The sequence below is a fragment of the Protopterus annectens genome, chromosome 4.part0, assembly GCF_019279795.1.
Source record: "Protopterus annectens isolate FY-2018-M chromosome 4.part0, PAN1.0, whole genome shotgun sequence".
Taxonomy (NCBI): Eukaryota; Metazoa; Chordata; order Ceratodontiformes; family Protopteridae; genus Protopterus; species Protopterus annectens.
In genome coordinates this window covers 1,471,107,088-1,471,124,942 of record NC_056733.1, presented here as the reverse complement: position 1 = coordinate 1,471,124,942, position 17,855 = coordinate 1,471,107,088, and positions in this window count along the sequence as shown.

Below are 17,855 nucleotides of genomic sequence, written 5' to 3'. Positions count from 1 at the left end.
CATATTGTTTGGATTCAATAGTCTTTCACAATATTGTCATATTAAGCATTTCTGCTGAGCAAAGATCTATTACTTATCAGGGTGTTGCCTAACTTTCTTACTATCTGCAAAGTTTGCAAAGACTAATTTATAATTCCCTTCCTTTAACGACCAGGATATTGCATGACAAGCAGCATTATGCACCTACAATTAAAAATACTGCTTAAAAGTGAACAAGTTCTTTTAAACTGCAAATCAGGCTCCATAGACTATGAAAATCCTTAAACTAGAAAACACATGTTTGGAATCTTAATAAATGCTTGCAAGTCTAGCAAGAGAATTTCAAGTTCAGTCATTGGTACCATGCAATCACTGGTAAAAGAACATAACAGATTAGAAAGTTTAGAAAGGTAGTAAGTAAATAATTATATGTCACCCAACTTATAAGTAAATAATTATATGTCACCCAACTTATAAGTAAATAATTATATGTCACCCAACTTATAAGTAAATAATTACATGTCACCCAACTTATAAGTAAATAATTACATGTCACCCAACTTATAAGTAAATAATTACATGTCACCCAACTTATAAGTAAATAATTACATGTCACCCAACTTATAAGTAAATAATTACATGTCACCCAACTTATAAGTAAATAATTACATGTCACCCAACTTATAAGTAAATAATTATATGTCACCCAACTTATAAGTAAAAGCATGACATCCAGGTACAAGTAGTCATAGTGCAGCTTTATTCAGCCCTTATCATACCCATCATTCAGCATAATCCCCCCTTTCCCATGTACCCAACAAGACATACGCAACAGATGGTACACCCACAAAGGCTCCTTATCAGGAGAGTCTAGGGTATAAACACATTGTCCTGTGCAAATTGCCTTAATACCCTATCTCTGTACTTGGTCTCCTACAGGTTACTAAGAGGTGATCTATGCCTAGCATACCAGGCATCCTCAGATCCAGTTCTGACAGATGTTTTGCACATCCACAAAACAAACAGCATCTAAACCACTAGATCCAAGGTTTTAAATTATGCTTGCAACATAAATAGGATATGTTGGGAAGACAGATATGTGTCTCATTGGCTTCCCATGCTGTGGAACAGGCATGTACATCAGAGTCCATACCTAACCCTATTTAAGCATATCATTGACTAATTGATAGGAAATCAGAAATTCAACCCAGGTCTGGCCCCCATATCACTGGTAGACAGAGGCAGACAGTATGTCCAAACTACTATACCCCCACAAATAACCTTTAGAAACTTCCTAACTAGCATAATAAATGTCCATAATACATAGGGATACAAATAGGTTGGGTTGCAGGGCTTAGCTTATAAAGGCCCTGATGGTTGTTAGCCTATGAACATTGTGCTCACTCCAAGCATGCACAGACAGGAAAGTATATGTTGTTAATTGATGTTCGTCTATAGTTCTTATGCATTTTTTAGGATAAAAAAAAGTTAAAGTTATGCTATGGAAGAATTTTACTTAGGAATAAGTCAATTACAAAGTGAGAGATGGCCCCAGTAACATTATCCAGAAATGTGTCTTTTCAAGCTGATTGTGGCACAAACCACGTAGCACACAAATAGAACACATAGACTACATTGTAGTTTTCAATCTTTCTTTCTTTTTAATTAATTTAATAGCTAGCATTTGCTTGAAAGGAAAGTCCAACTGGGGACAAAAGCTCCACATAATACTTAAGCAATATATATGAGTCATAGAAATTAGTGAAACACAATGTGTACTAAGCAAGAATGAAAAGGCTTACAATGTCCCTATACAGCATATATCTTAGATACATACTTACTACAGAGAAGCAGAGTTTATAACAAAGAGCATGGCATGAGAGAATTACATTGTTACCATTTTACTGTAGTTAATATGGCATACGACTCTACTCATTATTTTGACTGGTTCCCTCAGTAGGGGCCATCTTACTGGTCCCCTCAGTAGGGGTCATACAACAAATGTTGCCGGATACAATTAAATCTGTTCACCCTGAAGTTCTGTCTGTAGAGTCCTTCCTTGTGCATATGATATAAGCAGATGAAGGGCTAACAGTAAAACATACACAGTTTGAAGAAGTCTAAAGAAGCAAATTACCACAGATGGTAATACTGCAACAGAAGAAGCAGATCAGGGTGAAGCCACAAATGCCCTGATTGTCTATGATTTAGCTTTGGGTTCCACAGAGAGTAATGTAGGCAATTATAAGTGCTGAAATATTGTGAGGGGGCTTAAGAATACCAGTTCTACAGAGGAGTGCTCTTTCTCACCTTCTGAAAAATAAAACCATTTATTGCACCTGGACCTTCACAATTAATTTGCCTCAATTTTTTTGTCCAATTTACAGTTTTCCCTCTACAACTTTAGTTGGAAGGGTACATCAGGAATTTTCAGTCTTTCAGTGTCTGAAAAAAATATGCATATCTTCATATATCTGGTGGCTAGAGAAAACTCAGAAAACATACATGGTGGCTAGACTCAAGCCCTGTACCTTAGGAGCAGGTAGCAAGAGCTTGAATTCCCTACCCACCACCACATGTGAACTTTTGGGCTCATATTCTTGTTCTTGTGAAATTTGTGGTTTTCTGGATTTTTAATTCACTAAATAATGACAGACATTTGAATTTCAGACTTCATATTCTTCAGAAAGTACATGGTAACACAAAACCTTTTATTCTAGCAATTTTCTGTTTATAAGATTAATATTTGAAATGTGTCCCTATTGTTAGGGCTGTATTCTCCCATTATTGGTTTTGTCCAGGTTTATGGTGAGAACTGAATTCACTGAATATGTTGGCTTTGTCTAGGTGTTTTGTGCTAAGAGGTTGAGAGCTAAAGTAAGAACTGAATTCACTAAATGATAGCTATTTAGGTTTCAGTCTATGTATCTTTCAAGAAACAGATGATATTGCATAGTGGTATGTTGCTCTGACTGTAGTGCACAGGGGTCTGGGTTCAAGACTTGGCAGTGAAATGCATGGTGGTAACACAGCATTTTATTCTAGCAACTTTCCAAGATTATACAAGCAATGTTTAAAATGTGTCCCTAGATTTGGGGCTTTTGTCCACCCCCCAATAAATGTTGTCTTTTTCCAGATTTCTTCTGCTTTAAAGTTGAGAGATACAGTTGCATGTCGAGTGGATTTTACAAGCATCTGAGAGCTTGAAGAGAGGTTTAATGCTGCTTAAGCTGAGTCTGCTTGTATTGTTAATAGCACAACAGGTAGTGTATTTGTTTTTGATCCTGAAGGCTGTAGGTTCTACTCCCATAGTATATAGATGCATTGCTGTGTTGTACTTTTAAAGGGAGTGTAAGCTGCAGTCCTGAGAATGTCCTCTTTGGCAGAGATACCTAGTAACAATGAACCTGTTATCAGTTTGCCATCCATTCCCTACTGCAATATTAGTATCTTATCTTTTTTTAATGTAACATAGGCAATTTATTCCTCAATGGCAACAGGCACTTTATTTGTAGATGAAACAATGAAATATAAAGTTGTTTGCTAGCAGCAACCTCTTCATTAGTTACAGATATCTTTAATGTGGAATTATTTAGATGACTTTTACTTCTGCAGAGATTGTGCTTATTTACTGATACTGGTGGATTGTAGAAGTTTGAGTAGACTTTTATGATGGAAATGGTATGACCTGGGCAGTTTTGTCATTATTGGTGCATGCATTTTGTTTCATTGTTTACTGGAAAAATGTTCAAAACAAATTTAAAATGCCCTCTAACAGCTGCACTGTATTATACAAGGAATATAATTTAATACAATCAGGAAGGTGTATCAAAGAACACATGTATGTTTCCTGTGCAAGGGGCCTATGATTTGAAAACAGCCAAAAGTTAATCTTTAGCTGCCACTGGCCAGATGTATTTTCTTTGAATGTGAGTTTTAATGCTGTTTCAATGAATGTGAGTTTCAAGGGCAGAGAAGTTTTAATGCTAAGTCTATTTTCATTGTGAGACTGCATTGCTTTGTTTAGCAGATGTATATTAGTGTTTGTACTGTAAAATGTAAAATAAAACTTTTAAATGAAATCCAGATCATTGTAGAAGTAAAGCAGTATGCACATTACAGTGTTTATGGTAAATGGGGTGAAATAGCCAAGTAATGGAACATTAGAATAGCTGCAGTGGGGGAAGGCCCCATTCGACCATGATTTTTTTTTGGGGGGGGGGCGGCAAACTCAGACAGCCCTGGCTGAACTATACCTCTTAACTGTCCAGATTCTTGCAGAATGAATAGATTTTTGCCTCTTATTTTTGGTTTGTTCCTCATAAAATTTGTGTTTTTCTGGCAAATCATTTAGGAATGAAGTCACTAAATAATGACAAACATTGAGTTTCAGACTTCATACTCTTCAGATAAACGCATGCTAAAGCAAGACCTGTTGTTCTGTCAACTAAGTTTATACAAGAGCAATTAGTACTGTTTGTATGTTCTCCCAATATATTTGGCCTTGAAAATTAGGTATATCAAAACCTCTCAACTGCCCCCGATTTTGGCTCAAAATGTTGCACTCCCCCTAATAATCCCTCTGCAAAATGGCAAATTTGGAAGAAAAAGTGAAGGGTTTACAAATAATAAATAATTGTAATGATCAGAGTTATAGATTACGTTTAATTTCAGAAATGGATGTAGATTCTCATATTTTGTCAGCTGCTCAAGTTATCAGTACTAATATTAAAAAAGTGTCCCTTCTTTGACAGGTTCCCAGCTGTATTGTGTGGCTATTTTATAATTTTGCATCAGATTTTTGTTCTGTTTTTCATAAAAAATGTGGTTTTCTAGCAAATTAGTGGCACATCATTAAATATTGAAGTTAGAAAATAATGGTAGACATTTGAGTTTCAGATTTCATACCCTTCAAAAAATTCATACGAGTGCAAGACTTACTATTCTATTATCTTGCTAAGTTTATAAGAGAAATATTTAAAAATTTGTCTTATTTTGGGTCTTTGTCCAACTTCTGTTCATGGCTTTGTCCAGATTTCTTGCTCTGAGGCTGAGAGGTATGACAAATGTGTCAGGGCCATCACCATCAGCCAGAGACATTTCAAATTGTGACATAATTGTTGCACCACACTCCCCCACATAGTCTGGATGTGTCCAGCAAGGCAAGGAGCAGTTATGCAGTGTAAGGGTGCAGAGTATCCCCCCATCCAAGGTAGATGTACACAAGTGCTACAGTGGCTTTTCATCTGTCCTTGATTTTGCAGTGTTCTGGTTTTCTGTCATATTTTTATACTGTTGATTTATGCTTCTTCTTATTCAGAAAATGCATGTCATTGCAGTGCTTGATGCTCTGTGTTTAAGTAGCAATGCTTTAATGACCATCAGGTAAGCTTGTCTGAGACTGTAAGATGCAAGTAAGCTTTAATAAGCATACTATTAAAGAATAACCAACATCAAAAGCCTTTTTGTTGTAACCATGCAGAGAATATTTACATAACTAGATACCGTATAAGCCTTAGGTATTGAAATGCATATGACAGTATTTGCAATAAAGGACAGGATTACAGTATTTTCAGAAACTTGTTACATTTGTTGGAGAATTTCAGTCATCTTTGCAGGCTTTACCCATAAACTAAACAGAATGCCAATCTATCATGTGTGGTTCATAATCTGTGCAGTAATCCTTTAAGCAATTTATCTTGAACTTGTTTCTTGTTTACTGTTCATTTTCTACTGTGATCATGTTTTCCCCATGAAACAAGTATATAGTTCTTGTCAGGCAGCAGGTTTTTTTTGGATAAGAAACATTTTTGCAAGTGGGGGTATCACAGAAATTGCTACTTTCAGCATGTTAGTTTGTACTTTTATAAAGCTGAATATAAAGTATAATTAGAACTGCAGTGCAAGGAGAAGTGGTTTGAGTTGAGTGCTGTTTGTTTTTTTATACTTGATTTTGACTGGCATTCCAGTAATGTATTTAAAAAGTAATTTATTTGTCATGCCTCGCAACCTTTTTGTTTCCATCTAGATATTAAGTAAGCTGTCACATAGCCAATGTATTGAAATATTTTTTCCTCTACAATTCATTTTGTCTTGATTGGACTCTCATAATGAGAGTTTGGCAGTGGCACCTAGAGCAGCGTATTTAATTAAAGTCCCAGTTTTTGTGGTTTTAGCATAGCTCCACTCCTTTTTAGTTGGTCACACCCCCTTCTCATTGGCTTCACACATTCAGCTGTCTCTTGCAGCCACCACTGTTTATTAGACCATTTCTTTTTATTTCAGAAAAAATCAGCTCTCTTAACTGCTCCTAATCTATAATATTTGATCATATTTTAATCTGCAACCATTACCCCTAGCCTGTAACATAATTTCTGCTTTTGCTAAGAAATGTTTTTACAATCACTGTGATGTTTTCACAATTAATTGTGATAACCATGGCGTCTGCTGTTGTTTTTAATGACTGCCTAATTATAACTTAAAACACGATAAGTCTTGACATGACATGGCCACTGTGTTGTATTGCCCTATGTGTTTAAATGTACCTTGAATATATCTCACCAGTGACCTATTAATCCAAATAACTCAAACGTAATAAATAAAATATTTATATAAATTCCTTAATGATTTAACAGCATTGTGCTCCTTTTCTGCTGATTTAGATGGTCTGTCCCTTCAGCATTTCCATGCTGGGCTTTTGCTGCAGATGCTGAAACCGTTGTGTTGCCCTTCTTTTCTATGCATTAATTGTGTGTTTCTAGTGATGTGTCTACAGGACCTGATAAATTTATGCTGCTGACATTTCACAAGTGGTAACATTTGGTCTTTGTGTCTCTGATTAGAAGCATAGCTAGGTGCTTCTGTGTGATTCCCCAAACTGGCACTCCATCAATTCAAAGATAAAAAAAGTTATTTTGTACTCTGGAGTTGTGAAACTGTAGCAAGCTGCTTACTGCAAATGCAGCAAGCAGCTTGCTACAGTGAACCACCACACACTGAGTACTCCAGCCATGACCACAAATGTAGTATTGGCATTTATTTATTTACTTATTTATGGAGCCACAGCATCCTCACAATTTCATAATAGTGATATTGCACTTTTAACATCTGCCAGTTATGCGGCTGACAGCTTGCACCTGGGGCCTCCTTTGTCCTGTCCTAGTTATAGCTTTGTTTTTGAGCTAGTATCATTTTTCTCTACACATACAAGTATTCTACTAATTTTGCTCTGCTTACTATATGCCATCAAGATGAAAGGAGGCAAAATAGTATACAGGGCTTACAGAGGTGCTTGTCCCCCTGCAAAAATACAGTTTTCTTTTTTTGATGCTTAATCATTTTATAGTTCATTGCAAAATGATCACTTTGTGTTCATTCTTATGAGCATTCACAGTTTGCTGAGCCACACACACACACACGCACACACACACACACACACATGTATATATATATATATATATATATATATATATATATATATATATATATATATATATGGGTCTACTTTGACCCTCCAAAATTAAACTTCTTCGAAACTGACATAACCAATCCCAATTCCACGAAAGTGAGTTTCAACGAAAATGCACTTTCGCAAAACTCAGTACATCGAAAACAAAAAAACCACATATACACAAAAAAAAAAAAACATAACACAAAAGCAGTTATGAAAGGAGGCAAGCCCCCTGCACCCTCCATGTGGAGGGCAGTGCCCCCCACACCACTGCTACTTATGTATAGTAACTCCAAGATCGCACTACAATGGGGAAAAGGGAATATTCGCTTTTTATACTTGGTGGCTTTGCAGTTGCCCACCCCTACTATAAATTTGATCTGGGACACTCCTCCCAGTCTAGTGTTATTACTTCATTCTACCTATTCCAGGGAGAACATTTGAGAAGCCACCCCAGTTAACTTCTGCTCCTCCTTTCCCCTTTCCACTTTACAAAAAAACAAAAAATTCTAAGCTTGTTTCCTGCCTTTCCTATAAGTTGTGTAGTCCAGATACTGATTTGCTGTATCCAGGACTGTTTGTAAGCTTCTGAGCCCCCAAGCCTTTCTGTGTTGAAGGGAGGCCTTCTAGCTTAATTTTGTTTCTTAGAACTAGCCAGTTTTCTATTTTCAGCACTCAAATTTGTTTATTTGAGCTCAGTACTTGTTCAGAACTCATTGTAAGCACAAAATAAGCTACAAATTACTGCAGCACTCAACTTTCCTCACTTGTCTAGAGGAAAACAGTTTTTAGTACTTAATAAGTAAGCACCTAGCCAGGCATGTCTAAGGGTCAGCTCCCAGTGTTTTCTCCTGTCTACCTGATGAATCTGGGCGTCTTGAGGCAATGCAGCAATTGCCTCATTTACACAGACAACCCTCTCCCCTACCACCCAACACTACCACCTGTGAGAGATGCACTTATATAACCAAACTGGAAGCAAAGCTCTCTTCACCCAAGACTGGACTAGACAGTCAAGAGGAGAAGGTAAACACTTGCTCTACACCACAATCATCACATAGTCCCTCAAAACCTACACCACCAAAACACACACATATAAACACAAAACACACACCTACATTTGCAGAGGCTCTCAAAAAAATCTACCCAAGCAACAGGGACCTCCAAAGCTGAAACGCAAGCAACTTCCACCCCCCCAACACAACCCAAATGACACATTGCCCACAAACTCAGTGTGCCACTCAACTGCAGCCCATAAGGCATAACAATGAACCCAACACTCTAGTCATAGGTGACTCTATAGTCAGGCACACTGATGTTCCACTCACCAGGCTAAACAAGGAGAAAGTTACTGTCAGCTGCCTGTCAGGTGCCTGGATCCGCCACATAATGCATGCACTCAGGTCAATCCATAGCAAGTACAAATATGACTCTGTCATTGTCCATGTTGGTGTGAATGACCTGAGACGTACCTCCCTGGACTACATGAAAAGAGACATGGAGGAGTTTTCTGATCTTGTAGCCCAGGCAGGTATGTCCCTTGTCCTGAGTAACATCCTGCCATCACCCAGAATGATACCACAGTTCAAGGACAAAATGATTGACTTCAACAATTGGCTAAACTTCTGGTGTTATTCTAAGGAGATCCAGTATCTGCCTGGGATGACATGATCGACAAACCATGATGCTTTGCCAGAGATGGGCTGCACCTGTTGCCCTTGGGATTCCGGATACTGGCTAAGGCTCTTGCCACCCCTATAGTGCCTTTTTTAGGTAAGATTCAAATGACAAATTCACCACTGTAACAGGTACAAGCAAGCAAAATCTGAGGGTAATGCTACTTAATGCTAGAAGTCTAAACCTCAAAATGCACTCACTCGAGGCACTCCTTAAAATAGAGAACATCGACATCTGTGCAGTGACAGAGACCTGGTTCAAGGCTCCAGAGAGCACCCCTGCATTACCAGGCAATAATTCATACCACACCTTTCGGACACCTAACCTGGACTAAAGCACTAAAGGCGGAAGCATGTCCATATTCATTAAGGATATCCACACCACCAGGCTAGTTGCTCAGCATAATGCAGCTGAGATTATCCAAGTGCAACTAACTCTGGGTAAGACAGCAATGCAGATTGTAGCTTGCTACAGATCCCCACCATGCCCCAGGATTCCCACTCCTCATTTCTTGATGCACTGGAAAATATTAGGGTACAACCTAACACCCTAATAATGGGAGATTTCAACTACCCCACCATTAACTGGGAAAACTACTCATGTACCAACTCTTGTGCTCAACGTTTTCTGGAATTCATAAATTCCAATGCCTCAGATCAACTTATCCACACCCCCACCAGGGGCAGCAATATCCTAGACCTGGTCATTACCAACATGGGCAACCGGTGTTCCACACCAGAGGTCAATTCCTTGTTTGTCAGATCCAACCATAAGCAAATCACCCTAGACATCCACATCCCACCCCCACCCCCCGCCCCCCATTAGGGAAACCACCATAAAAAAATTTCTCCAAAGCTAACTTCACGCTTCTTAAGACAGAAGTGACAAACTTCACAACACCCATGCTGACAAACAATAGAGATACGACTGCTGAATCCTATACATTTGCACTTTATAAGCACTTACATAAGTGCATGGATCATGCAATCCCTAACAGAACCAAGATGCTATCCTCAAAAAAAAGGAAGCCAATCTAGTGGTCCCCTGCTATGAACAAACTCTCCAACAGAAGAAAGAAACTGTTGCAAAAAGGAGTAAAATCCCATGATTGGAGGAACTCCTTGGTCAGCCTCAGTAAGAAGCTGAGATCCTGCATAAAATCCTCCAAAGCTAGTTATGAAAACAAAATCGCCACTGATTCTAAAGACAACCACAAAGCATTCTATAGCTATGTCAAGAATCTCAATGGCAACACTCAGATCTGCTCTGAGCTACAGCACAATGGCACTAAATATACAGAACCAACTGATATTGCCAGGATTGCCAACATCCTGGCAGATAGGTTCTGTGCTAAATTTACCCCTCTATCATCCCCTAAAGGGCCCATCTCTATACTGGAAGAATGCAAAGTACCTGTAATCACAGCTGCAGAGGTAAAAAAACACACTCTCCAAAGCCAAGAACACAGCATCCATGGGACCTGACAACATCTCAGGCTGCATTCTACATGAACTACAGAACAAACTGGCACCCCACCTAAGTACCATGTTCAGTCATAGCCTCACCTCAGGCTTTGTGCCCACTGAATGGCACACAGCAACGGTTATCCCACTCCACAAAGGGGGAGCCACCACGGACCCCAGGAACTACTGCCCCATTTGCCTGATGAGCCTGGTCTGCAAGGCTATGGAGCATATCATCATGGAACTTATAAACAATGACATTGGTAATCTCTAAACTCTGGACCCTACCCAGTTTGGGTTTGTAAAAGGCAGATCATGTCTCCTAAACCTGATAGACGTCTTTGAAAAGGGTCACCAAAGCCGTAGATGAGGGTAAGGTGGTTCACACAGCCTATCTAGATCTTGCCTAGGCTTTTGACACCATCCCCCACTCTGGAATTATAGACAAACTCACTAAACTAGGTATAAATCCATATGTCACAAGATGGGTTGCCAACTGGCTCACTGACAGAACCCACACTGTGAAAGTAGCAGACTCTAAATCCAACTTCAGACCAGTGACAAGTGGAGTACCACAGAGTTCAGTCCTAGGTCCTCTCCTGTTTGGTATCTACAGGCTAACACAGAAGGTCTTTGGCTAACAAAGTTCGCAGATGACTTCAAACTAGGAGCCATAATCAAAACTCCTAAAGAGGAGATGGATAAGAACCCTTTTGTGATGAAGTGTGCCACTTAGAAGGATTTCCTGACTACTGTGCCAATGTGATTACCAAAGGATAGACTACTGTCCACCTGAGTCCCAAGGTCTCATCACACCTTCGGCGTTAAGTGGACTGCCACCTATGTGGTAGTTCATGGGCATAGAGTTTTTACCAATGGAAATGACAATGCACTTTTTGGAACTGAGCTTGAAGCCATGGCTCTGACAACAGGCATCAGTCTCAGTGAGGCCATTCTGTAGGATGTCCACATCATTTGGGGACTCGACTATGGCACCTAATTTGCATTCATCTGCGAACTTCATCAGCCAGAGGCCCTCTGTGTTAGCCCATACTTCAGAGAAGTAGATCCCAAACAGCAGAGGACCTGTATATATATATATATATATATATATATATATATATATATATAGGTTCATAGGTTCATAGGTTCATACTAGGCTATCTGCCCAAGGGCATTTATAAGCCTAGCCCATAGTTATGGAATAAAAACTATGCCTATCATTTTGCTGTGCCTCTGTCAAGCAGTGACGCTGAAGTAATCCCTGGGGTATATCTGCAATCTCCCATCCATTGGTCAAGATTCCTCTTGAACAAGACCAGAGAGGTGCTCTGCCTCACATGTTTTGTTCCACAGCATAGGAGTCTCTGGGTGATGAATCTGTCCCTCCAGCACGTTCTATTTATAACCGTGTCAAGGTTTAAGTCTCCGCCCTTGTGGTTCTGAGGATCTAGATTTTTGAGGTGAAGCATATTCATCAAATCTGGGTTTGACATGGCCTTATATGTCAGGCACAGGTCACCTCTGAGCAAGCGGTATGAGACTGAATAGAGCTGGAGTTCTTTCAGTCGGGCAGCATAAGACATATTTTGAGACCCTTTATCCTTTTGGTGAGGAACTTTTGGGGCCTTTCAAGCTGCAGCAGGTGTCTGGTCAGATACATTCGAACGGGCATTGTACTCAATCATAGGTCTAATAAGTGATGAGTACAGGGGACGATGACCTCCCTTGATCTAGATGTGAATCCCTTCATGATCAGGTGGGTGATATAGAAGGTTTTCCTAACTACTTTAGCAACATGAGTGTCAAGCGAAGGCTACTGTCAACCTGGGTCCCCAGATCTCTGATGACTTTTTCTGTGCTCAGTGGATTGCCACCTATATGGTAGCTAGTAGCCTTGTTTTTCCCAAAGGGTATGACTATGCATTTTGGCGTTTAACTTCAGGCCATGGCTCTGGCACCAGTTATCCATTTCTGTGAGGCCCTTCTGGAGGATATCTGTGTCAGATGTGTTTCATCTGCAAACTTTGTCAGCCATAACCCTCCTGTGTTTGCTTGTACTTCAGAAAAGTAGATGCCGAACAAGAGTGGACCCAGGACTGAACACCACTTGTGACAGGCTTTGAGTCTGACATGGCTCCAGCAACTCTGACCCTGTGGGTTCTGTCACTTAGCCAGTTTGCAACCCATCTTGTGATGTATGGGTTTACATTCAAGCTGATGAGTTTTTCGATGATACCTGAGTGGGGTATGCCAGGTCGAGGTAGGCTGTATGGACTGCCTTTCCCTCATCAATGGCCTTGGTGACTGTCTCGAAAAGTCAACCAAGTTTAAGAGGCAGGATCTGCCTTTGACAAAGCCAAACTGAGTTGGATCCAAAGTCTGCAAGTTCCCTATGTCTTTATTTATGAGTTCCATTATGATCCTCTCCATGGCTTTGCAGATAAGGCTTGTCAAGCTAATGGGGCGGTAATTTCCAGGGTCTGTGGAGGCACCGCCCTTATGAAGTGGGACCACAGATCCTGAGGTGAGGCTAAGATTAAACAGCTGTCCTAACTGTGGGTTTAATTCCTCATTGAGTTCATGAAGCACTCCCATGGATGCTGTGTTTTTGCCTTAGTGAGGGCAGTTCTCACAGATGTTTGGGGGCTACAATCCTCTGGAATAGATATCTCTCCTTTTGGGGGAGAGTTTGCACTGAACCTGTCAGCCAGTATGTTGGCAATGTGTGTAGGTTCAGTAATTTTCACATCATTTTGAACTAATTCTGAGCATATCTGGGAGTTTCCTCCTAGGTTTCTAACATAGCTAAAGAAGGCCTTATGATTCTCTTTAGAGTCCTTGGCGATTTTTCTCTCAAAATTTGCCTTGGATGATTTTATGAGAGCTCTTAGTTTTTACTTATAATGATCAAAGGTGTCTTACCTTTCAAGGATTTTGCTCTATCTTGTAGTAGCTTCCTCCTTTTGTTGTAGAGCTTGTTTATGGCTGGGGTCCACCAGACTGGACGCTTGCCTTTGGTACAGAGAGTCTTAGTTTTGTTTGGGATTGCCTGATCCATGCAGTCCTGTAGGTGCTGGTAGAAGGCATTTGTAAGTGATTCAGCGGTTTGAGTAATGTTTACCACTGGCTCAGGGGCCTTAAAGGAGACCACACTAGTTTTTAGAAGTGTTATATATATATATATATATATATATATACACACACACACACACACACACACACACACACACACACACACACACACACACAAACAAAACCATTTTTATTCCTTTGGTGGTATTACAGCTTTTTTATATGTGTTAAATGGTTCACTCCTGTAGTAATTTTAAGGGGGTTACAGGGCCACTTCTGTAGTACTACATCATTTTAGTATTAGTATGTTTCTTTAAGGACTTCAGGTAGGTTATGTGTTTGTTTTGTTCTCAGTCACAGGGATTTTTACCAGTAAGAAGTAGTGGCACTGTTTAAATAGTCATTAGTAGTTCTAGAAATACATAACTACTTTTCCAACAGTATAGCATACTGGGATGAGACTGAGGTGACCTTGGCACTTATGAATGCTCATGAGCTCATCAGTGCAGCCCACTCCTGGCCATCTAAATGAATGTACACCTGCAATAATACATGCACTTCTGTAAAGCAGTGTAATTCATAGTGATCAGCATTTCTGAACCTCAGTTGCATAAGAAGTTCTTAAATCGGACCAATACTTATCTCAACTGGCCTCAGTCCATCATTTTAAACTGTGCATTAGTTATCATTGACATAACTTGAAAAGTAGGAATGAACTGAAGACAAATTCCAGAAACGGAATAAGCAGAAGTTAGTAGGAAAACACAGTAGTTGGAGTTCATGAGATCTAATGAGCAGTAACCATATTTTACCAGTAAGACATGACAGTTAATTTTATTTCTATTCCTCATAAATTACATGACTGGGACTGTGTATGGTACCATTTTCACCGTTATGTGCATGTCTACAGGTGCTTACTGCTAACAATTTACACTGTCAAAGGTTAGAGGAATGGTTGAAAACTGCTTTGAAGTAGTCCATGACATACATTAACCTATTCACTACCATACCCTATCAGGAAACAGTAACAGCTGTAGATTTAGTAATGTCAGTAGGGGTTAACATAACACACAGAGCTACAAAGATATTTGAAAACTCACAGCTGTAAAGTAATCCACTGTGCAGTAGTCTGATTTCTATTATGAGCTTAAATGAAGGAAACAATAAAAAGTTGCCTTTCATGAGTTGAGAGACTAGTTTAATTTTGGCTCAATATGTGTTTGCTGGTGACAAAATGCTGCAGCAGCGATAACAAGACCCAGCAGGGATAACTTTAGTCCAGAGGAGAGCCACATCCTTATGGATGCTCTAAGGATATATGGGAAACATCTCTTTAGTAAAAGGAGCCCAAAGAAGGCAGGGAGATCTAAGGCATGAAATTAGGTGGTAGCTAACATAACTGCTGTAGGGTGACAGAATAATACCTTGACTGAATAGTAGTAAAAGAGCCAATGACATGGTTGAACATCCCAGAAAAAAAATGTAGGCAGAAAGCAATTGTCCATGGAAGCACTGGTGCTGTGTAGCCTTTAACACAGTATGCTACAGATAAGGATGCTACCAGAATCATCATCAGAGTGTGGACCCTGGTACATATGCAGCAAACACAGGCAGTGTAAGGTTAGTCAGTAGCTAATTCAATGTTATGCGTCTATAAATAATGGCTAAGATTTCTCATCTTCAGATGAGCCATCCACATCAGGTTTGGCAGAAAGTCAACCAGATCTGCATGGTAAGTGTGGCCACATCATGTCTTTCTGGATAAATCATGTCATGTTTCACAGATCTCATTAACCATATAGTCATATATTCTTTCATAGGGTCAGCAGCAAAACAGTCCTGTGCTTCTGATATTGATCGCACAATGACTGTTGACGATGATGCCATAAGTCATTCATGACACTGCCTGAGGACAGTGGCACACAGTTGCAAAGTATACTGGCAGGACCACCTACTCCACAGCAGGTGGATAACTCCATAGGCAGTGATGCAGGGTCATACACTCAACAGAATAAGAAAATAACATTACAATAGGGGACACTACTTAGTTCAACACCTTTTCACATGAACAGCATGAACACCTTGAAGAAGCAAGGGGTAACACTATCCTTTTCCATACCTGTACAAAGGAGTACCAGGTGAAGACAATTTCCACAATTATTTCCTGAGGCACACAAGACCTTGGATACCCAGCACCATATGTGCCATGGCATAGTTGTGGCTAAAGCAAGTGCCATTGAGGATCAGGTAGAAGTGGTTAAAGTATTGCAAGGTATACGTGAGGAATTTCACCATGACATGGGAATGGTGGAGGCCAGGAGCAATACCATGATGATCCTCATGCTCAGTATGGTGGCACACACAGCATCCATGTCTACCTGCACTCACACTGATAAAGTCTTACCAGACACACATTGAAAACACACCTGATGTGGATAGGGGTACTGTCCACATGCATATAGAATGAGTAGGTCAGTCTCCATGTCAATCTATAGAAAGTGCTACAGGAATTCTGGGGATGCAGCCCAGAAGAAGGTAGTAATGCATCCTTAGTATTCCTCATCATGTGGTAGAACCTCTCAGTCATGATCCTGGCCCTGCAACACAGTCTGATTAATGTCTCAGAGTTCCCCTGCATTCAGTAGATCCCAGCATTGGAGCACCTCTGCATCAAACTCACGTACCAGCACTTGCTTATGCTCTATTAAACCATCACCCACACTGTTCTTGGGGTACATTGTGGACGACACCTTTGGTATGTAAATCACATGTCAAACCTCACTCAGTAAAGGTCATCATTCACCCAGCAGTTACTGCCAGGCATGAATTTCCATGCACAGTTCTTCATTGCATCTGAGAAACTCTAATGAGACAATACAAAAACATTTACAGAGCACAAAGTGCTGTGGTCACCACAGGGAGACTTTTCCTAATAGCACCCAGTTCTCTTTCCTTTGCAGTCTGCCAGCAAAACTATCACTGTTGCCAATCAGCCCTTAGCATCTTTCAAATGATGACTGAATTAACCTTCTTAAACAAATTTATTTTAAGAAAAAAGAAAAAAAAGTCTGATGTACAGTGGTAACTGAATTTGTACCAGACAGTATAGCCAACAGTATTTATAACAGATATGATTCAAATAATTTATAAAACACAGCTGAATATGAAAACTTAAGTTCTCCATGGGTAGTCACTGCCTAGACCAATGGATTTCTTCACTGTTATATCTGAAAAACAGTAATGTAAGAAGAAAATGCCACAAAAAAGTTAAAAAACCCTCTTTCATACTGTACTGATAGCACTCTTCTGTACCCCTGCACTGAAGAGTATTAATGCTGCCCCTATACATGCTACAATTCACCTTCTTCTTTAATATTGCTTGACATCCTGCCTGACCTCTCAGATGTATACCAGTCCTGCTCCACTCATCCTAAACCTAGCAATTACTTGAGAAATAATAGGGGTTCATACATAAATCTCTGCCTAATCTGAGATCTTCCCCATAATTCTTTATGCCTTTAGCATTGACTATGCAGGTGACAGCTGAGAGGGATGGTAGATCTGTCACTGCTCCCACTTACTTCAATAGAATGCATAATGACCCATTCAAATACATTTCTGAGAAAAACTTTTTTTGATGAAAAGAAAAAAAGTATTATCTATGTAATGGCCAATAGCTGTGGACTAGACACTGCCTCTTATGAGCATATGTTCATTAGTGTGAACTAGGATAATGACCACTGGGGCCTTTTTAAGCCTAGTCATGCATCTCAAATCTCTGATAAGTGCTGGTACCCTTGGTAAGTGTAAGCAAGGGTATGGAGATGAAACATTTCTTATCCATTAGAGACATGGGTAACAAAGCAAGGATACATTTTCTATTCCCTATCCAATTGTCTAAGCTGCACTTGAATTTGGTTAGCAAGGAACTCTGATTCACATGGATAAGGAGCATGTTTCAAAGAAGGGATGATCTCTGGGATACATACCTATCTCTCCCACATGTCCTATTTATATCACAGAAAGTGTTTTATGTCTTTAGAATGGATAATTCTGGTGCTGTTTGTTTTGCAGATATGCAGGAGGTCCATCAGAATGAGGTCTGAAGATACCTTCTATGCCAGGCATAGATCTCTCCTCAGCAGTCTGTAGGAAACAGAATACAGGGACAGGGCTTTGAGGCAGTCTGCAGAGGACATGTTATTTACACT